Source organism: Tribolium castaneum, chromosome 1 (genome assembly GCF_031307605.1).
Source record: "Tribolium castaneum strain GA2 chromosome 1, icTriCast1.1, whole genome shotgun sequence".
Lineage (NCBI taxonomy): Eukaryota > Metazoa > Arthropoda > Insecta > Coleoptera > Tenebrionidae > Tribolium > Tribolium castaneum.
Genome location: NC_087394.1, coordinates 25,977,680 through 26,000,845, shown reverse-complemented (window position 1 = coordinate 26,000,845; position 23,166 = coordinate 25,977,680). Strand labels below are relative to the sequence as shown.

At 30.6% G+C, this 23,166-nt stretch overlaps 1 protein-coding gene across 1 annotated transcript in view; it reads right to left on the bottom strand.

Moving 5' to 3' along the window:
• The window catches only part of LOC103312803 (early growth response protein 1), a 182,555-nt gene that overhangs the window by 65,102 nt on the left and 94,287 nt on the right, over nucleotides 1-23,166 (bottom strand). Inside the window, exon 2 of the mRNA XM_008194345.3 lies at nucleotides 19,166-19,192. The gene's annotated coding sequence lies outside the window, so the exon portion shown is untranslated. The remainder of the gene's footprint in view (nucleotides 1-19,165; nucleotides 19,193-23,166) is intronic.

Genomic DNA, 23,166 nt, shown 5'->3' with positions numbered 1-23,166 from the left:
AAGCTTGAACAAACAACACACCGTCTGGAGAAGATTGAAAGGTCCCGCATAAGAATAGGGCACGTGGATATGGGATATAAGACGAGGGAGAGGCACCCTCAAGACTATCTTATTATGTATTATAGGATGTTATTGTGCACCTTTTAAGCTCTTTCCGATGGAAATCGTTACAGTCGCCCTTTTGTCATTCACGATCATGGGCGATTTTTTTCTTGATTTTTCCGATCAAAGAAACGCAACTAATTAACAATGTCGTGCTTTGACAGTGAAATTACCTCGCGTTATCGATTGGGTATTGACACTATCAGAGCTAGCCGTAAATAAAGCAATTTAGTTGCAATTAACATGGTAATTGGAAGCGAAGATACTCATCTCGAGCTCGAAAAAATCCCAACCAAATTCGTAATAATTTATCCTGACGGCAGCAAATTACACAAGATTCCCCAACAAAGGGCCAAATAGTATAAACATTTGTCCGAATTTGGGGCTGGCGTGCAAACAAGGGTGTTAACTGACCGACGGTCAAGCTCGCAACAATTCCTCAAAGAATTGTTACGTAAAACCGGCGAAAGTTCGGTCGGGTCGACTGTGTTTCTTTCTTCTCGCCTCAGCATCTTGCGTTGATCTTTTCCAGGACGCTGAGGTTATCTGAAGCCATTGTAGATTTTGTAAAGATTGTAGGCACGCGCGCCAACTGAATAAAAAATAATTTATGGGCCGAAGCAACATATGTTCGCTGTTTGGATTAGAATTGCGAGAACAGTTACGTTCGGAGAACAAATAACATTTCGGTTTTTGCACGACGTGTAATTACCGAACGTTTGATCTTTTAATTAAGGTTTTCGGGTCTCGGATTGAGATATTGCTCGTAATTTCGTTTTTTTGAGCAAATTCAATAAGTTGAAACAGTTAACAGGTAATTGGCGATCGCTTCCTTCTTCCTCTTTCTCCATTTATCACTTTTGCAATTTGCGCTTTCAGCTTAGCCTATTCATAAATCATATCATTATACTTATTATAATGCTGAACAAGTGCATTACGACGCATATGCACAACTCTTTAATTTAGAACATTAATCAACATTACCGCCGATATCGATGTTTCGCTTCAAAACGCACTTTTATGCATAATTTATGGAGACAGAATCTTAGGAGAGTTCCCAACCCGCAATTTTTAAGAGCTTTTCTTAAAACTAAAATTTGTTTTGATAAAAATGTAAATATTTGTGTTAAAGATCCTACAGTTCTTTTTTAATTAAAATACAAATTTTTCAATTTTTGCATTAATTAGTTATTTATCTAATAGTCATTTTAATTTAGATCTAAAATATTTTAGGCTTCTAGTCTTTCAGTCTTATGTTTCTTGAGTCATACAGTTTTAAGTTTCTAGTATTTCAGCATTTTAGTTTTCCCCATATTTCATTATCACATTATCACCAAATTTTTCAGTTTTTCATTACTTCACTATCTTATACTTTCAGTTTTCCCATTTCTTAGGCTCGTCATTTCAATTGTGGGTTAATTTTAGACCTAATCTAAACTTAATGTTCACTTATAATTGAATAATGACATCTCTTTCTATTACAACTTTAGGTCTGACTTAGAAAAATCCTAAATTAACTCAAGGGTCAGGTTATTTCAAAATTGGAAACATATTTTTTTCTACTTAAACCTTAAGTATCAGATATGTACTACCTTAACAAATAACTTAGAAATAAAATTTAACTGAAGTTTAATCATATCAGAAATTGGGCCTTAATTTGCATTTCTATTTTTTTTAATTTAACACTATTTCTGTACTTAGATCTATAGAATTCTAATCTGTTTTCCAGTTTTTCAGTCTCTTAGACTAATTATTTTAACTGTGAGTGTGAGTTAACTTTAAAATCAAATAACTCTGAGTCAACCTAAACTTAATGTTAACTTATACTACTTAAATGTTAAATAATGACGGCTCTTTCAATTTATACTTTAGAGCTGAGTTAATGAAAGTCTAAGTTAACTCAAGAGTCAGGTCATTTAGAAGTTAGAAATATGTTTTTTGGACTTAACCAAAAGTTTTTAAAAACTCAAAATGACCTAGACATTGAAATAATGGGCCTTAGTGTATTGGTTTTTTAATAAACATTCTAATAAGTTTTGATTTATTAGTGTTTCTCTCTTCCAGTTGTAGTATAGTTTTTAAGTTTCTCAGTTTTTTAATGGCTTAAATTCCTAGAATTTCTATTTCACTATTTTTTAGTTTGTTTGTGTTGCAGATTTTATTTCTCAGCTCTTACTTTGTCAGTTTTTGATTTTTTAATTTTTCTACTTTTCAGGTGGAAAGACATTTAAGTTGTATTTTAAATTATTTTTCAGGGTTGCAATGTCTTTTAATTCTGAGAATTATTTTAGTCAGGTCATTTTGAAAAGTGACTTACTTTTTCACTCTGAATAGTGAACAGCATAACAAACTTAAACACAGTAGGCCTGCCACTTGTTGCACTTATAAAACTAGTGAATAAAGTGTAATTTTTTGTTTAAAAGTACTAGGTGTTGAGAAAACAACAGAGTTAGTGACAAACTATACAAAAAAAAATCTAAAAATAAAAATGCTGAGATGCTTGATTTTATACTGGGTGTATCAAAAATACGGGTGTTAAAATTTTAACAGGTAACAGAGCTCAATAAATAAAACATTTTTTCTTTTTACAATTTCCAATAAAACTTTCGCAAATTTTCTTAAAATTTAGAACAAATAATATACAGAAATGTGTAACCGCCCATGAGTACAAAAACAAGAGTATTGAACTGTTGTGTTGTGTGTTTTGTTGTGATAGAAACCGGCAATTTGAACAATTTACAACAACAATGTTATGAAAGTGTTGTTATGAATACAAACTTATTATTAAACACTGACCGGTTCGTTTGCACAAAGAAAAGAAGGAAAACAGTAAAAATAATAAATTTTGCAAAATGTTACATAGAAAAGTTGTTGTACTTGAGTTTTCTTATGTGGTGAAGTTAACACATTATTTCTGATACACCCTATATATCCCATTTCAGTTCATAGTAGAATTTGCAACAGTAGATTTGAATTTTTTGGAGTGAAATAAAGCACAAATTGGGAGTTTCCGTATAAGAAAAAAAATCTGTGTTAAACTAAATCCTAGGGAAAAGTTTTGAGCCAAGAAACCCATCAGAAACTCTTAATTCGTGCTCCATTTCACACCAAAAAAAGAGTTAATTTTCAGGTTGAGATAAATTCTTACAAAAAAAACAAATTAACTTTACATCAGCAAATTCCAAATAATATTTCATATTAATTACCTTTTTATTTTTCCTGCAGTAGAAATTAATAAAAAATGTATCCTAATTACCAGATTTTAATAACCAACTTCTGGTTTTGACACCTAAATAAAGTTTTTAACTTACTAAAAATTCGGTCTCTAATGATTTATGAACCGCAACACTGAAAAGCATTGAAAATACAAGCTTTTCTGTTTTTCTCCTTCTTTTCAATTTCTTTTAACTCATTTGCTATTTTTGGCTTTTTTCATAAAACGAATCAAAATTTAATAACCGTAAACAAGATGTGAACAGTAGACAAACTAATTGCGTTAATAACTTTAAAAGTGTGTGAATTACTTCACTTTTTATTTAAAAGAATCACTCTGTGAAAGCACTGAGCGAACGTAACAAGCGGAACAAATATTTTGCAAATTTTTGCTCGAAAGTACAATAGGAGATGCCAAATTTGCAATGCTTTCTATCTAGGATTCATTTCACTTGCCAATGAGTCGACCCACGCAAATTTTAAATAATTACAATTAATTTGAGGTGAAATAGTGACCCTGATCTAATTATTCAATTGAAATTTCTGCACGAAAAATTCCGTTGTGAATTGTAATTAATAAAGTATTGTAAGAAAAATCGCGAAAATCAGATGGGTGTTGGTGTTCTCTAATTAGTTTGTCATTGCGTAATAAAAGCAACAATAAATGTTACGACGACGCTTCGCTTTATTAAAGTGGAGCAAGACATTTATCGTTGTGAAAATGCGTGGAAATACTTAGTTTAATGGTCGTAATCGATGCTAGATTTATACTCCCATTTATCCACTGGGTGGAATCGTTTAACATTTAGTAAAAGCAAAAGGAAATATGGTTTTATAATCTAAAGTAATTTAACAGTTAGTTTAAACCAGGCCTGAGGGTACGTTCAAATCTTTTAAGGACGCCGACAATTTTTGTGTTTTTCACAATTAATTTAGTAGTTTTTAGCTTCGAGAGTACTTTTCTGGTAGCGGTGCCCTGTTAACAAATTAATTCTCTTTGAGTTTTGAGGCAGATAGCATCAGCTGATGGCTGGCAGGCGGCTGGATGTAAATTCGCAGACAAATAACATTATGTTAATGTCGGTTGAAAATCTGCGGCTCGAAGCCGAATAAGATAATTACAAATGATTCAAATTCGAACGAAACGTTGAATAATCCATGCAATAATTTGAAAGTAAAAATTTTCCAGTTATTTTGCCCCAACTTTCGCTTCTTTTTTCCTATCCTCCTCCAGTTGCGAGGTGGTTTTTAATTGTCACTTGAAGGGCAAGTGTTAGATCTCGTTTAACCGATCGGAAGAGAGGCAATTTATTTATGTTAATATCTCCATTACTGGACTGTTTTTGAAAGTATTGCCTACAGCACGCTGCAAAAAAGGAATAATCAAATTTCGCGATAACATAATCGTGTATTTAATGTCAAAGACATGTCGTTAAGATCGGGTGACAGATAGTGTTTTTGAAATTATGTCGAGAAATGGCGGGCTTGATTAATTACAGCTTGCGTTGCTAAATATGAGCCCACCGTTTTTAAACGCAAATAAAAATCAAGGCTTTTTATTCATAAATTATGTGCAAAATTTCAATTCAGGTCGTTTATTTTTTTTCAGGTCGTCTATAACTTTTCCCAATGTATTTCAGAAAATCGTGTGTTAATAAAAGTACAAGGTGTATTAAAATGATTTTCATCTAGTCGCCTGGGAATCAGAAATGCCGCTTTATAGAACTATTAACAGGCATTCAAACATCAAATATTGCCATTCTTCACTTCTTCAATTCGAAAATAAACTTCGATATTAAAATTGTTTGCATGCATAGTGTAACAATTTAGTTGTTTTTTAGCTAAACTTTTGAATATAGTTAATAGTTAATTTCACAATTACACAGCGGATTAATTTAATTAAAGCGGTACAACTTTTTTACATGTAAATCAATTTCAAAGTGAACTAGATGAGAATCATTTTAACACACCTTGTACAACTGAAATAAATTTGATACTTTCTGAACTACGACAATAGGAAAGAAGCTCGATTCGTTCGTTAACTAAATGTGATGTTCACAAACATTACAAGATATTCCATAAATTCTGCACGCCATTTTACCGTTATCACAAAACAAACATAATTGTAAAATCAGCTGTGTTAACAATGTGATTAAAAATGAACAAACTAGTCATAGAAAAAAAATCAATACATAGCCACCACAACAATGCCCATAAAAAATTACTAACTAGGTGTGTTCGAGTATATCAGATCGAGATAATATTTTACAACATAATCACAATTAAAATAAATTTAATATTAATTTCATTATCTCACACAAAATCCCGTTGCATGTTACTTATCGTTTTCTTATCATTTCACACACGAGAGAACACAATTAAATTGCATTCTTAGCGTATTAAAATTACTTGTACCATTTTGTAAAAAAAACTGTGATGCTACGATGGATCAAGTTGTCTTCTCAATTTGAGACAAATAAATAAGTCACATAAAAATTCTATTGGTTGATAATATTTTAGCCCTTAAAATCTATCAGAAAATGGTCCAAGTTGTTTTGGTTTTTGTTTAAATATTGATTCTTAAAATACCTAAAATCTTGTAGTAGTTTTTTTTATTAAACTACTGCTAGTGTTACGCCTGGCTTCTAGCTGTATTTTATTAAGCTTTCAAGTACAATGTGTTTTTAAATGATTTGAAATTGGTTTACATGTAAAAAAAACTTTTGCCGCTCTGCTCAAATGAATCCTCTGTCAATAAGTGTCAAATCTGTCAGTTAAAAAATTCAATTTTTTTTACATTACATTAAAATGCAACTAAATTGTTACACCGTGGAAGAAAACACTTCTATTATTGAAACTTATTTCCGAATTGGAGACTTCGATGTCTAAATGCCTATCATTAGTTACATGAAGCGGCATTTTTTAATTTTACATGAGAAATTCACAGGCGACTAGATGAGAATCTTTTAAAAACACATTGTATTTTGAACACTTTCAGTACATTTTAAGTCACTTCTCTTAAAAGGTGAATCTGCAAAAGTGGTTAATTTCAGTTTCTCGCCGGTATTTTCAGCATTAGTCGAAAATAGTGTTCGTATCAGCTAGATATGTCTAGATTTGTCGTAGAATAAATTGCCTAGTGTTTCAATACCTAAGAGTTCACAACGATTTCTGTTCATTAAATCAGTAATAGATAAGAAAGTCTTTTAGTAAACAGAAGCGTTTTACCAAAAGTGAGGTGCGAATGACCACCCAACCTCCAGACAATTTACTCAAAGTAAAATGTTTTATGTTTATTGGAAGAACAAACAGTAATGGTTACTAGCCAAATAAATCGTTCGGTGATTGTTAATTACAGCTTGTGCACTGTTTTAATTATAATATTTTTCCGGAAAAACGAGTTATTAATTTAAATTGGTGTAGTAAGCCAATAGGGAGTGGGTTTTAAGAATTTTGATGAGGTATCCATTTCACTCGTTAATATTAATTATAATAAAATTGTGTTTTATAGTGGAGCATGTGTGTCATTTAATTTCGTATGCAAATGCTCCAAAGTGTTATAATAACAAAGTGTTTCGCGCTTGAACTTGCAATTCATCAAGCTTTCCATTAATTTTTGGATTTGTGCGGCTAATGAAAGGTAGTCGGACATAATAATTTTATTAATTGCCGTCGCAAAATGAATTATTTACAGTCGGGGAGAGCAGGTGATCCATTTTATAAATTACGTATCAAATTATACGAAAACACATGTTTAGAGAGTATGTGTATTTAATACAATAATAAAAGGAAGTTCATCGGTTACACATCCACTCCCGAATGACACCTGCACCACGCATTTTTAAAACAGTGCTGCTGCTGCATTTGCAGAGCATTTTATATCTTCATTAAGTTGGAATTATTAAATGCAATATTTCCGCTGCGAGGACAAGCATCATCGATCCATAAAGCCTCATTAACCTGTCAATGTGTGCACTAACGTTCACCGGAAATGACTCCGATTCTTTATCAATGAGTTCGGCTTTAGAGATATTAAATCAAAAGAAAAACAGGAGACGTCAAGTGGTCTTTGCCATAACGTCACTTACCATGGAACATAATTAACCACCGCTGGCAAGCTAATGGCTGCTTTGCTACGTGGAGGGAATAGGCATTTTTATAATTTTATTTAAAACATAGGGGGCGTCAGACTGACCATCAGATCGAGAGGAGAACACGATACATCACTCTCAAAAAAAAATCGAGAAATCCTCTTATTCTACTACGAATCAGAGAGCAACTTATTAAAACTGAAACTGAAATCAACCATCGCTAGAAAGACTAATAGCTTAGTCATGTCTGAAAAATGCTGAAAATGTAGATAATAGAATTCGACAGAATTTTTGGGTAATTTGAAAACTTTGTAAAGAAACTGAAAACTAATTATTTTAGAGAAAAAGCAAGTAGATATGTTTATTTTTAAATTAAACACCATTAAACAGCTTTGTGGGAAATGTTCTGAAAAATTTTGAAAAACGGTAAGTCAACAGTATTTGTGTCTAATTTGAAACAAAGAAGACTGCAAACTGCAACTGAAATTGACCACCAATAGAAAGCGTAGTGGCTGAAAAAATAGCTATTAGAGAGAACTTCTTTAAAACTGCTGAAGAAATATTAATCAGGAGAAAGTGAAAACTGATTCTGAAACTAAACTACTACCGACAAGTTACCTTGCTTAAAAGTACGTTCTGAAAAAATTGACGACAAAATTTTGTATAAAAAATTGGAGGAAACTGAAAACTGAAATTAACCACCGCTGGCATGCTTTGTGGCTAAGTTAATTCTAAAAATAACGAATCAAGAGAACGTTTGTGTAACTTTTGAAATAATAAATAAACTCTAGGAACTGATTCCAAAACTAACTACAAGCCATGAGTCAGAATAAGTTCCGAAAAAAAATCTGAAAAAATCGTCGTAATTAACAGTATTTGTGTGTAATTTGAAAAAATTAGTCAACAGAATGTCTGGATAACTTTAAAAAATGAGAGGAAAGCTACTGAATCCTGGAATTATCTATCGCTAGCAGGCTATAGGTATGACAAGCTCTGAAAATCTGCTGAAAAATTAATCAATGTGTAACTTGACAAAAACGAAGAGAAAGTGAAAACTGATTCTGAAACTAAACTACTATCGACAAAACGTTGAAAAGTATGAGAGTTTTAAATAAATTCCGAAAAAATAAACAACGAAATTTTGTATAACATTAGAAAATTGGGGGGAACCTGAAAACTGAAATTAACCACCTCTAGCAAGTTTTATGGCAAAATAAATTCTGAAAAAATGTTAAAAAATAACAAATCAACAGAATGTTTGTGTAACTTGAAAATAATCAGAGAAAAACTAAAAATTTATTCTAAAACTCTCAATTGTTGAAAAATGCCTCTACAAAACTTTTTTTTAAATTGGTAATGAATCTAACGATGTATTTTTGTAACAGAACTATTTCCTGCAGGTATATAAAGACGATCTTCCCTAAAAAATAATGTCAATGAAAATTCAAATCGAAATTAATGACTGCTGGCATTAGGCTATGTGAGATAGAAAGTTCTGAAAAATGCTGAAAAATAAACAGCCAACAAAAATTTTTTGGACTTGAAATAATCGGAGAGAAACTGAAATTTGAGTCTGAAACTAATCACCATTGGCAAGCGACGTGGCAAATAAGTTCAAAAAAATACTGAAAAAAATATAAAATAACAACCATTATCTGTAACTTAAAACTGAAATTAATTAACGCTGTGGTAAGGTATAAGTTTTGAAAAAATTCTGAAAACTTATTTGCCAACAAAATGTTGTGTAGCTTCAAATAAATCGGAGAGACTGTGATTCTGTTGTTGATTCTGAAACTAAACACAAGCACGTGGCAAATAAGGTCTCGAAAAATCTTAGTTAATCACCACTATTTTTGTGTAAGTTGAAAAAAAACGAGAGAAAATGAAAACTGAAACAGAAAATTTTTTTAGATTAACTGAGCTCTCAAACAAAAATAAATAAAAAATATCGAAATTTAAAAAATCATTCTCTTCCAAAAAGTTTTTTTCCAAGAAAATTAAATACCTAATTAAACAAAATAAACTAAACTACTTGGCTCTTGTTTGAGCAATTTTGGTAAAATATAAGAGCTGTAAAAACGCAGAATTATTGTTTAAAAAAATGGGCAATAACTTCTAATGGCTAAAAAATTTGTCATTCAACCTAACATTCAACAATTTTTTTACGTAACTTGAAAAAACCTGAGTGAAGCTGAAAACTGATTCTGAAATTACAATTCTGAGAAAATAATGTGTAGGTATAAGTCAGCTGCATTTAATGTATCCCTGAAAAAATCGAAAGAAACCTGAAAACTTAGACTGAAATCAAACACTGCTGGAAAGTTAATGATTTTTTTGCTATATGGCAAAGTTATATTTCCGTAAAAGATGCTGAAAGTCATCTGTAGTCCACTTAAAAAAAAAACAAAGAAAAAAATTGAAATTAACCACCGCTGATGTACTAAGTGTGTACCAAAGAAATTTTTGCAAACATCCTAAAAAATAATCGCAACAAAATGTTCGTGTAACTTGAAAAAAGGGAGAAAACTGTAATGAACCATTACATCGCATCGCTTTTTTTCGTACTGAAAAAATTCTGAAAAGTATGTAGTTAGTTAACAGAATTTTTGTGTAATTTGAAAAAATCGGAGAGAAACTGAAATTAGGCTATAAATGGCTGCTTCCCTCAGTAAGAGTGAGAACAATCGACAAATGGACGTCCCAAAAATCAAAAATAAAATAAAACAGTTGGGAGAGATTTTCATTCAAAAAATTCTCTAATTATTGCATCAATTTTTTTTCTAAATACCAAACAACTATTTTCGGAAAGATTTTGCAAAAATAAGAGCTGAAAAATAAGCAGTTGAGAGAATTTTTGTGCAAATTGAAACTAGTACGTGTCGAGAATTCGACAGATAACTTCTCAAACCTCAAGAGAAACAATTCTGAAATTGTAGAAAAAATACTTGTAAGCTGAAATCACAGCCAGATGTTCTTTGTTGCAAAACTGCAAAACTAGAAGTGGTTCAATAAATTGTCCAAATAAGGCCTCCCTCAGCAGTCGGTAACCTTGACTGAGAAAAATAAATTTGGATCAAAGTGTGGTAAAATCCAGCAACAGGTAGGTGTAATAACCCGAATAATAACAATGTTGTAGCAGTGGCAGCGATAGGAGCACATTCCGCGGCCTATTCTCTCTCAGCTTCATTGAAATTCAGAAGAGTATATGCGTGATTCTATTGACCCAAAGTTAAGGTCGAACGCTTTCATCCTTAACTAGCCCGACCCCCGCAGTCATGCAACAGGTGTAACATTCACTGCTCTCCAACTCAACATTCCTGTAGCGTTGCTTGGCCCAACTTTATCAGGATTCTCGAACCGCGGGCTCCATAAAAAATCGATTTATCTCATTTAGATAAGATTAATTAAATATTACTTAATACAAATGGAACACGAAAAGGACCATTTTCCGATTTCTCTTTGTTGGGAGCAATTTGGGCCGCAGGAGGCTAATTAAAACATAAATTCGATCGGTAATTGGCGTAATTAAACGGCGGCCTATTGTTGCCAAACCAGTCGACCTGAAACCGGACGAATTCCCCTCGTGGGTGGAGGCCGCCAGTGCGGGTGTTGTTGACGGGAAGAAAATTCTCCTCAAGGTCTCATATCCTGCTGATAACATCGAAACCGGCACACAACACCTCTTTACATGCTTGCCTATCAGCGACTTTGAGGAATTTCGAAGAAGAAAATTATTATTGTTAAAGATTGAACGCATTTTAATGAAGACTAATTTTTGGCCTTTTGATAAGCCCACGCTATCACTGCCAAAGATTAAAATTAACTAATTGTCAATGTGTAGTATGGAAATTTTGCAAAATATGGAGACCCCCTTAGTGGTGTTATCTGCAAATTATTAAGCCTTGACATTATGATAAAGGTTATTAAGTGATTAAAATTAATGAAATCGATTGAAACGGTTTCACTTGCTTCGATTCGGTTCCGCAAAGTTATAGAATTTACTCACCGATTTAAAAGAGTTCACAATTAACATTGTAAAAAGTATTAAAAAGTATTTTTTAATTAAAAAAAATAATAATGAGATTAATAAAAAATAAATCGTATTTATTTGCCAATCCGTAAAGAATTTGTTATTTTTGAAATATGAAAAATAATTATGTATGTATTTTAAAAATAAAAGGACTAATGTCTTTTCAAAGAAAACAAAACCACCAGATATTTTTTTTAAACATAAAGTCCTAGGAATCAGAAGGACATTAGAATTATTATTAAATATTAAACAAAACAAATTTTTGGTAAATAACTCCGAATGTGTTAGGATTTGCGATGTTATAGTAATACTGAAAAGTGTCCGGTTTTTAACTCCGAATGGAATAATTATTCATTAAATTTGTCATTAAAATAGTTGACAAAACCTGTTTTTTTTAATAACTCTAAATATGTTTTTTACGATTAAGTTCTATTAAGAAAAAAATGTTCTATTCCTATTTCCTCATCGTATGAAATGAAAATAAGCATTTAAAATAAAAAGTTCTAAAATTTGAAAATTTTGATGGTAGATTGTGTACATCTGTAATAATTCAGATATATCAAACTTGATAAATAAATTGATTAGACCTTGTTTAAATTTAGGTACCTAGTAATAATGTTATAAAAGGGTGCTGTTTGTATTTTTTATAAATTTTGAAAATAAAAAGTGTAAAAATTTTTGTTTTTATTTTTTAAACTAATCCCTGAATTTTTTTAGAAATATGGACCTAAGCAACTAAAAAGCTATACAAATGAGCACAACAAAATTGTAACATAATTATGTCATTAAAAAAATATTATTGTGACTAGGGTTGCCACCTAAATTTTTTTCAGCCTCGAACAGCAAAATAATAGGAGTAATAACAACAATAACTTCTTATTACAGTCTGATTTCTGATAAGTACTCGTACCTGATTTCTTATTTGTATTGCTTGGAAGTTTTCTTAGTTTAATAAAAATAAATTTATTTTAACACACCTACAATTACTCGTATAATAACACTAAATAAAACAATGCTTAACAGTTTTAGTAATAATATAAGAAATATGACAAAAAGTAATGGAAAAGCAATAATAAGTACTAAAAAGAAACTTCATCTATATTTTCCATTCAAAGTAAGCCAGCCTTCCACATCAGTTTTTTATATCCGGTAACACGTTTCAAATATGTAAATATATTATAGAATTCGTACCACAAAATGTATTAATAAATTTTAAAAGTCGTATACCTTCCTTAATTTTTCTAATGTTTTTCAAGATTTTTTTTAAGAAAATAGTTCGAAATATTTAAAAAAGCTAGCTTCCAATTTAAAATATTTACAGATATAATTACTAGCTCTATTGTAGAATTTTCAAAATTTTTCGTTAATTTTAATTTATTAGATACAATAAAATTTAAATCACTTTAATGGCAACTCTAATAGTGAAACCAAAATTTTTTAGGACAACCTGTATATTAAAAAATATTTTCCTGAAATGCACCTTAGAATAGAAAAAAGGTAGGGTAAAGTACACAGTTACTGGGCAGTGATCGTCATTCAACAAGAGAGGCACTATGAGTTTTATGTAAATTAGGTTTTTTGAATGTGTTTATAAAATAAAATGCGATCTATTCACTTTTATTGTTTGGTTTACATGTAATAATTGTTTAACCCGTCCAATAACCAAATTTCATTTACGTAATAAATAAAGATGTAATAAAAAAAATAAAGTTTATAAAATTCTTTAGTCTAGATCCGCGAAATTATTATATCTTTATCTTTATTTAAAAAACGGTAATGATTTTTCCAAATTCCAACATTTCCAAAGTCTAACTTAAGTTATAACTAATAATTGCGTTTTCTTCAAATGCAGTCTTCTAGTTTCTGGCTAGTTCAGGCTAGTTGTTTATGGTGTAGATAATTGAGGAGAATAATAATGTAAAACAATTTTTTTGACAAAAAGCACAATTGCAAATGTATTATACAAATTTTATATGAAGAAGATCGATCTGGTATTCAATTTTTTATTTGAATTTTTGAGTTAAATCTCTGATTAGTTGAATGGTTTTCTTTAATTATTATCTGAAATCCAATTTTATCTCAACTGTTGCAATTTGCTACTTGAGAACGACAATCATGACCATTTTATTCAAACAAATTTTGGTAGGTCACGCATTTGCGTCTAATAAGGAATTTAAAGTAATTACTCGCATGTTGTGACTTCACTGTTTAGGAACACGAAAACTTTTTAATCAAATTCCTAAAATTTTGTAATTAAAGGTCGTTCGTTTGCCTCAAAATCAACTTGAACAATAAGTCAACTTCAGTGATTTCCGCCCGAAAACATAAATAACAATAATCAGGAAGATACATAACCCCGTCTTTTGCATTTAAAGTATACGAGTCCTGATTTTATCAGAGCTGCCAAATAATTTTCGGTGTGGTCTTGCATGTCGATAAATTTGTACTGTTACGCATATTTAACAAATTCGACGAGCTTTGGACACTATCAGCAATCATCAATTTTAGGCCAAGTAATTAAAATTGTACTTTATAATTAAACACTAGACGGAACAATATTGTTAAGTCATGTGCTGGCGCCACAACTTTTTCACGTTTTTCAGTTGGCAACGGAATAGGTGGTGCCCCCAATTTCCCTATCTCAACTCTTTCTGTTACTATAATAAATTGTGGCGTGCGGCCTTGTGACTGATAAGTCTCTTCATTTGTGTGAATTACATTAATTATGGGAAACGATAAGGACTTGTTATCACGTCTTGCAATTCTTCGAGTCGTCTCACTTCAGCGCTCGCCAAAAAGAGCAACGCAAAAATGCGGGATTAAAAGTCTTCTTTTATGAAATATCACGGGTGATGCATTATTAATGTTGGTTAAAAATGAAACTTGTAATCTTCCTCATTGCGTTCGCATTCTCTGCCCCTTGGGGGGCTGTAAATTTATGATTTTGGGGACAAATTTTTTAACATAATAGTCCAGCCAAATAAACCTTTAGTATTTAAAAACATTTATTCAAAAAATTTTTTGATTCAACAACTAAGAAGGAGTTTGCAAAACGAATATAATGTGTGTTTACAGATTATTCAAAATCGGTTAATGTTAGAAAAAAAGTTTTAAATATAAATTGTAAAGCATAAAATTTTACATAATAAATGTTATTTAAAATGTTAACTAGACTTTTTTGATAGGTATTATGTAAATTAGCAGAAATTTAATGAAATGTACAATTTTAAAAAACTTTCAAAACACTAGATTTATAATGTAAAATCTTCTGTTGAATTCGAATCCGGAGGTTGTTTTGTAGATTAAAATTTTTTTGCGAAAAATTTAAAAAAACCTAAAATTGGACAAATTTTGCGTTTATATTCTTCGTATCTTCCTTCTGTGTAAAGCTAAAAACAAATTTTTTTTGCACAAAAATTCCTCAATAAATGCAGAGTTTTACGTAGTTACATAAGATTGAGTTTAATTTGATAAAAGTAAATCGAAAAAAAATACATTTTCTTTTACACTTCCTTATACAGGCTGTTCCGTCTAAACCTCACATTAAAAGTATTGAAAGTTCTTATAAAGATGTTTATTTGAAAGTGGGTACTTAGCCATAGTCCGTTGAGTTCTGCTCAATGAAAATATTTTCAAAATGGCGGCACTTTCGGTTATACCGGAAATCGCTATCAACTTTCTTAGTTTAAATGGAAAGCTATGTTTTTCATTGCGTTTTTGGATTAGTTGAGTTATTTTGAGGGAGTTTTTATTAGCTTTCCCTATACCTAAGTTTAACCGTTTTCGAGATAATTAAGATTTTTTGAAAATTTTTGGATTTGCACCTGTTACTTAAAAAGTCGTTAACTCTCTTAGTTTTAGAGATTTCGAAATCATATTTATAGAGTCAAAAGAGAAAGCCTATATCTGTTTTCCAGTTTGTTCAAAATTGGAAAAGAAGTTAACAAACCCAAAAATTTTAAGGTTAAGTTCGAACAATTTCAAGTACACATAACTTAATTTTTTCAAATAGGATGTCCCAAATTTTATTTTACTAGATGGGGGAGAATTTTTCTCTGCATGTATATTCTGCACTCCCTATACCTATCTGTGATAATTTTCAAGTTATATTGTTTTTTTTGACATTGTAGAAATTTTCTTACTATATAACCACAGTTATTTTTTGCCATAAAAACATTTCTGATTAATCAACGACAAACTCTGTTCAAAATTGTGTTGTGCGTTCTGTGAAAACAAAATAAATTCAATGAATGTTGGTTTAAAAAACTTTAATTACTCACATTTTTTTCTTTCGTTTCTATGACAACCTATGAGAAAAGGCCTATGGTTAATGAATTTTTCAATCCCAACGAAAAGTTATTGTGACTTGATAAAAACTATTAAACATAAGTATATGGAATGCTAATACACACAGATCGATGCAGAATTAAATTCTCTACGATCTAATAAAATACAACTTCTGACATTTCATTTAAAAAATTTGAAAAAAATGAGTTTTGAGTGCTTAATTTTCTGAAAACTTAACTTTAAACATTTGGGGTTTGTTATTCTTTTTTAAAAATTTGAAAACACCAAACGAAAGATTTAGGCTTCCTCTTTCAATTGAGCAAAAAATTATTTTCAAATTTTAAAAAATGGCAGAGTTATAAATTTTTTAACTAAAAAGTGCAAATTCAAAAATTTTTTTAAAACCCTTTAATATTTCGTAAACGGCTTAATTTAGGAATACGGAAAGCTTGTGAAAACTACCTTGAAATACCTTTAGTAATCCAAAAACCCATTAAAAAATATAGCTTTCCATTTAAAATCAGGAAGGTGATAGCGACTTCCGGTATAACCAGAAGTGTCACCATCTTGAAAATATTTTCATTGAGTAGGACGTAAGAGATTATGGTTGTATACAAATTTTCAGATGACTATCATTATTAGAACTACCAATTCTTCTAATATGGGGTTTAGATAGAACACCCTGTATAACATTATAATTGTCCACTCAAATACCGAAAAAACTACTTTTTGTCCACATTTTCCACAGTAACTTGTATTAAAAGTGCGAGCTTTTCCACAACATTTTGAATGGACTATAAGCAAGTTTGCGATTGAAAATCCTCCTGTGACAGCCAATCTACCTAAATCCTCCCAACTCCACCTAGATTTATCCAAGCTGTTTCACCTGTCCGCCCCGTTTTCAAATCCATGACTGCTTGATTGCTAATACAGTACCTTTCAATTATTAAAACTTGTTACTTGTCGAATTAGAGCTCTCGAAACACGTATCGTCAAAAAGTGTTCGTTAATAAGAATGATACAAATATTTCTAATCCGAGTACAGTTAGCTAATCGATTTAAGATATCGATAAATGAAATTGTTACCTGATAGTTATCGCAATTATTATTGCACACTGGTCACAGCACCCGACCTCCGGGTCATCTCCGATCAAATTCAGCACATTTATCTTAGCTTAACTCCGATAATTGGGCACAAACACTCCGATTCATTAATTACAAGCGAATGTGCTGCACCTTACACCCTCAACCCCAACAGAACAAGCCCATGGAGGGCGTATCTGCACCAAACGCGACACACCCCCAAGGGGCTCATGAGTGTAAACCTGTTGAATTAATTTAATGCAGGTGGCTAATTAATTTGTTCTATTAATAAAGACAGATCGAATTATTTGTTTTGATAACGTTATTATTGATTTGAGAAAAATTGGGACAAAAATAATTAAGATTGTCAAATGCACAAGTTACTACACTGACATTTCAATTAACCCACTTAACTATTAGCTCAATGTAATTATTGTTTAAGATTACAATCGTTTTTTATCACGTTTCCTGTTCAACAATACATTTTTTGTTATATTAATTACACGATGATTTTAAGAAAGGTCCACAGATCTCATCACATCTGGCTTATCTACATCGTAATTTACAGTCAGGATTATCTGAGGAAAGTATTAATAAAATTATCTTCCGGCTAAAAAAACAATAATATTTAAAACATCATTATTTACAAGATTAAAATTTGCTACTGTTTCTAATTAATTAATTGCGCAGATGGCAGTTAATTACATAAAGTAACAAAGTTGAAATTATGAGAAAAAAATTTGTAAACTTTTTTTGAATTTATCACAAAATTATAATTTGAGAAAAAAATAGTTTTTTAAATTCTCAATCTGCAAATATCAGTGATTCTGAACGAACTGGTAATTCAATCATTATTTTCCACACTAAAAATAATACAATTTTGCTCAAAGCTAGGCATATTGTGACTAATTTTATCAAAATCACCCCAAGTTTTTTTTGTGTAAAGTTGATAACTTGATAATATGTGTAATAATATGTGTAAGCTTTTTTATTTTTGTTAAAAATTTACCATAAAAAAATTTAAATGGCAAAAAAAACTAAAAACTTAGAAAATCCCAATTTGAAAAAAGTGATTCCAAAATTTTCAAATCACAAATACAGAATGGTTCAGTTAAGATAGCTAGTTTTTAAGATTCAAAAAGTGCAATTTTACTCAAGGCTAAATGTTGTTTTTACCTAATTTAGATTTATCTAAAGGAAATCACCCTGTATTTTTATTTAATTTTTTTGTGAAGTAATATTAATATTCTGAAGAAGAATAATTATTTTGACAATAGTCAAAAGTCAATAGCCAACAGATGAAATTATAAGAATTATCAGAATAAGAATAAGAAATTATAATTCGTAAACTTTTTTTGAAAAAAATGTGATTAAAATTGTTGATTATTTACTCAAATTACAAGAGTAACTCAGTAAAAACAGCTAGTTTTTAAGATTTGAAATCATCAGTTTCCAGATTAAAATTGTTCAGTTTTACTCAAAGCTTACTAATATTATACGCCATTTAGGGCTTAATGTAGGGCTTAGGAAAGCTCCATAAAATTTTTATACGTGGCTAAAAGTTAATAATGCAAATGAACCTACCAAATTGGTTCAATTTGGTCACGTTAGCAGTAAATCACACACTTAAATCTTATTTTTTCTTAGTGTAATATTTTGTAAAATAATACTTTATTTTGTAAATATTCTATGTTAGTTTATAAAATTCGCATAACTAATAAATCACACTAAAAAAGTGCAATTTAATTTATTTCAATCATCTTGTATATTTTTTGTGTAGTATGTATTTCTAAAAAAAAATTGTTCTAAAAGCTACATCCAAAAATGTAAAAACTATAGAATGTTCCATTAAAAAAAACTAAGTTTGTATTGTAGCTCATTTCCGAAACACTCTGCATATTTAAAAATAATTTTAGGTAAGGCAGAGAGCTTATGGAAAAAAAATTCTAATATTCACAGGTGAATAATAGACTACAACTCGCTGGCACATTCTGTATTTACAACAGAATACAAAGGGATTCAGATAAAAAGGTTTTCTTATAATTAGGACATAATCTTCCATATGAGAGAAATAGTATTACAGTTTTATACAAAAAGCTATTTTTTAAACTCGTCTCCTAAGTTTTAGTTTAATATAAAAAAAAAATAATTTCAAATTCCAACTAATTTGTTATTATTATCATCATCCCCTTTTTACCTTCTTCTACAAATTAATATTATGAGATAATAACTGAAATAATTCTGAAAAAATTCAGATGCATAGCGAAAAATATAAAGTATGTCACAGCAAATGCAAATTTTTTTGGCAATTCTTAATGTCTGAGATACAGAAAAAAATATTTTTGGCGGAATCACTTACCCGGTTCATCCTGTATAATACATCTCCCTGTAACAAAAAAGAGTCTTAGTATTGTATAATAAAACAAACCGGAAATTAAAATTAAGTACAGATAATTCTTAAAATATTTATTAAAATGCCAAAATAATGATTAAATACAAATAATAATAGTGAAATGTAAATGCATAATTTTTGCATTCAGGAATTACAAAACAATTATGCAACAACAAAATGAATTAACAATAAGTGATACTTTTAAGAAAAAACGTTTTCTATTCGTATGTAATAAAATTCCAGTTTTTGACTTTTTATTATTTTTGTTCATAATATTATTATATTTGATTCATTTTTCAACTAATTTGAATTGCAAAAAAGCAAAAATACTTGTCCATCTTATCTTTGGATCAGTTCTATGAGCCATTACGAAATCCATTTCCAAATCACTTTCTACTTCCAGCAGCTACCAACTAATTCGATAATTACAGCTCGCCCAACTTTACATTTCTCCTTGTCCCCCACCCTTACGTACATACGAAAAACCCGTTTTGTTTTATTTTTGGGCCGTTCGCCAACTGTCAATATAAAATACGACTTTGGCCAACAATAGTAATTAAATCATTGTTACAACAAACTTAATAGTGAATCGGCGAGTGTTGCTTTGATCGCTGGCATCTCGTGGGTGTTTACAACAATGTTTTTTGAAAACTCCCGCAAGCTAATAATGATTGGAAAGTGACCGATATTTGACAGTCTGAAGCAACTACCTGGTGGACGACCCATGCCCATCATCATTGCCACAGGCGGCAAATTCCTGGCCTCCAACTTACATCACTAATTACAAACTATGCAGAACATTTTATAATTGAAAAGCGGGTGGTTTGAGTCGTTAATTTACCTTGTTTAAATGTCAATCATTTACTGATTACTGGAATTAGATTCCGGCTTTTCGAGGCATTCATTCTAACGGCGCAACCATTAAATTTATATTTTTCCAGAAATGAATACATTTTGTGATGGGAAGGAAAAATTTATAATAATGCCGACTAACCGTTGCCCAAGCACAAATGTCGTAACCTTTGAACCTTTTCGCTAAACGATGAACACTGTAAACTGAGAAGTTATTAGCAAAGGCCCTGTCTCTTCATATTCCTCTAAACATTTCTCTAAACACATTCATGTTTTCCACAAAAATCCAAATCATTGGCACCCCCTTGATTTGGCCACAAATATAGGTTTGACTGTTTAAACAATTAATTAAATTAATTAATGATATAAAACAAATAAAAAAATATTATTTGATGATAAAAGTCATGAAACTGAATTAAAAGTTTTCCCTATAACACAAAATTTTGAGCCTTTTTTCGAAAAATATAGCCATTCAAAAATATTCAGATCATATTTTTTTGACTTTAATTAACGTCAACAACAGCTCTTGCAACATTAAACAGACAGCTGTTAAAAAATCACTATTTAATGTCTTATGATGTACCTAGAAAACATTTAAAAAACTTTCAAATTCAATAATAATTTAAATTCGATTGCCAAGAAAAACAAATTAGGAATGTACCTTAAAAATTAAAAAATTTGTTGCTTGAAAAATTCTGACTTCATTTTTATGCTTAACTGAACGTCTTTTATCACCATTCGAGAAATTTTTGAATCACCCTGTAGACATAATATTATTTTTTTGTTGGTAACATGTTAAGCCTTCTTTTTAATATCTGAATCCTAGATTACAAACACAATTTTAAAACACCTTTCCGACAGCAAAGTGTTGTCACTATTTTAAAGCACGTTTCCCATAGCAACGTGTTTTAAATTAATGCTTTCACTATTTTTAAACACGCTTCCCAAAGCAATTTGTTTTAAATTAAAGTGTTCTAAAAGTTCTGGGGTGTCTACGTAAGCAACTCGCATACGCTCGTTGCATAACGACAGCCCTCGATCTTTTGTTTTCACACTCGTATTCTTAGGAACTATAAACAATTTTAACAAAATATATTCATAACAATTAAAAAAAGACAAGTCAAATAACACAATTTTTTTCCAAAAGTTAATATTAAAACAGAATTAAGAAATTGGTGCATTTTGAGCCTTTTTTTAACATCAAAATTTCAATTATAATAAAAAATTAATAAGATTAATAATGATGTAATTGTTATAGTTTAAAAAAAAGCAGATGAACCAATTGGTTCGAAACATGTGTGAAATAAATTACCACTTTGTATATAATCTAACGAACGAAGAACATTACATATTATCGAAGGTTCAACTGGGCAATTTGGGTTTTGAAAACGAAACTAATTAAAACATGTTTGTAAACAAATCTTGATTTTTGGTGCGATCCAATGTTCCAACGTTCTAAAACTGTTATTTATTGGCGCCATTTACCAAAAACGAAGAGGAATCGTATTATTTGTTAATTTAAGAGATTTTAATAAATTCAGAAATGGTCATCTGCTTATAACTCATCTTGCTGGAATAGAAAATCTGACTCATCAGCCAATTTCGGATGAAATATATCGATATTTATATTGTGAAAACGCGCATTGTGGGTGGAAAGAGCATGAATTATGAAAAACGATACTTTCACTAGCATAAATTCCACAAATTAGATGACTTTTATTTTCAATTAGTCAAAAATTATTTGCACTAAATAACCGTGTTTGAAATTTTGCAATAAATAACGGTTTATACGATTTTCAAAAAAGGCTTTCATTTTAATATTAAATTAGTGAAAGCAATAAAAATAAAAAAAAATGTAAGCTGTCTTTGCAAGAACAATAGTCGTAATTTTACCGTAATTATGCTGACACGAAATTTGAATCGATAATTCTTCCACCAGCTGTTGCCCCGAACCTCTGCGGTGTAAATATGTCAATTAATGCCCCGAAATCTCTCGACAAAATAAATCAAAATTATTTCCACTTGAACCCGATTTGCATCCTGCGCTTATGACTTAAACATGAAAGCAACAACCTTAATACATTGTAATTTATTTTGCATGATCCAGGCATAATTTGGCGGCGCCGCCGCAAATTCCAAAACTGTGAAGAAATCCAATAAAGTGTGTACATCTCAATGCGATGGCATCTAAGGGGTGTTGCCTTCCCACACTGCAATTTCCATACGAGATGTATGAACGTCCGTCTTACGGGAAGTGATAAGTCTGTGTAACCAGACTCAGGCAAACCAAAGACGTTAGGTGTCAGATTGAACGATTAAATTGCGAAATACACGTGTTCACCCCGACGTAAAATATTACGTCGACAGATTTTACATTCAATAGACGAGTTATACGAGCCGTCAAATCGGGATGTGTGTGTGTTAATTAAGACCTCTGTCGAATTCAATGCATTCGACGGTTTATGGACACGAAACGACACAACTAGATTAGAGTTATCATGAGTTATTCGAGCTGCTAACAGCAAGGGGTAATTTCAACTCGGCCAGCAATTACTTCCTCTTTGCACAAGAAAACCTCACTTCAATAAACAGAAACGTCACAGAAAGCACAAAATAATTAGCAGCTACGATGTAAAGCACGTTCTTAAAAAAAACAAATGGGAAAATGTATTCTTTCTTAGATATGTGTATTAATATGTTAAAAAAAGCATACAGAATAGAGCAAATTCATGAGCACAATTTAACTATAACACGAATTCTTCTTTTACACAAAAAAATCATGACTAGCGATGATTTTTTTTCAAAAAAAATATTATTGGTGTAGAGTCCGACATAAACTTCTCCTAAAAATTTCTGCTATTCGATGCATAAATATAACTATGCATTAGCAAAGCTTTTATACAGGGTGTTTAGTTAAGCCTAGTTAAATTAATATCAGACTTTAACAGAATTTGTTTTTCACATCATAGTACCTATTATGTTACATACCCTTACAACACCAATTTTCTAAAAAATGTTATAACGTTGGTCTTGCCTAACCCAGGTAGGTATAAATATAAACTTAGGGCTGATAGCATTTGCTAAATAAAACCAAATAGCAAAAAAATGTAGTTAGT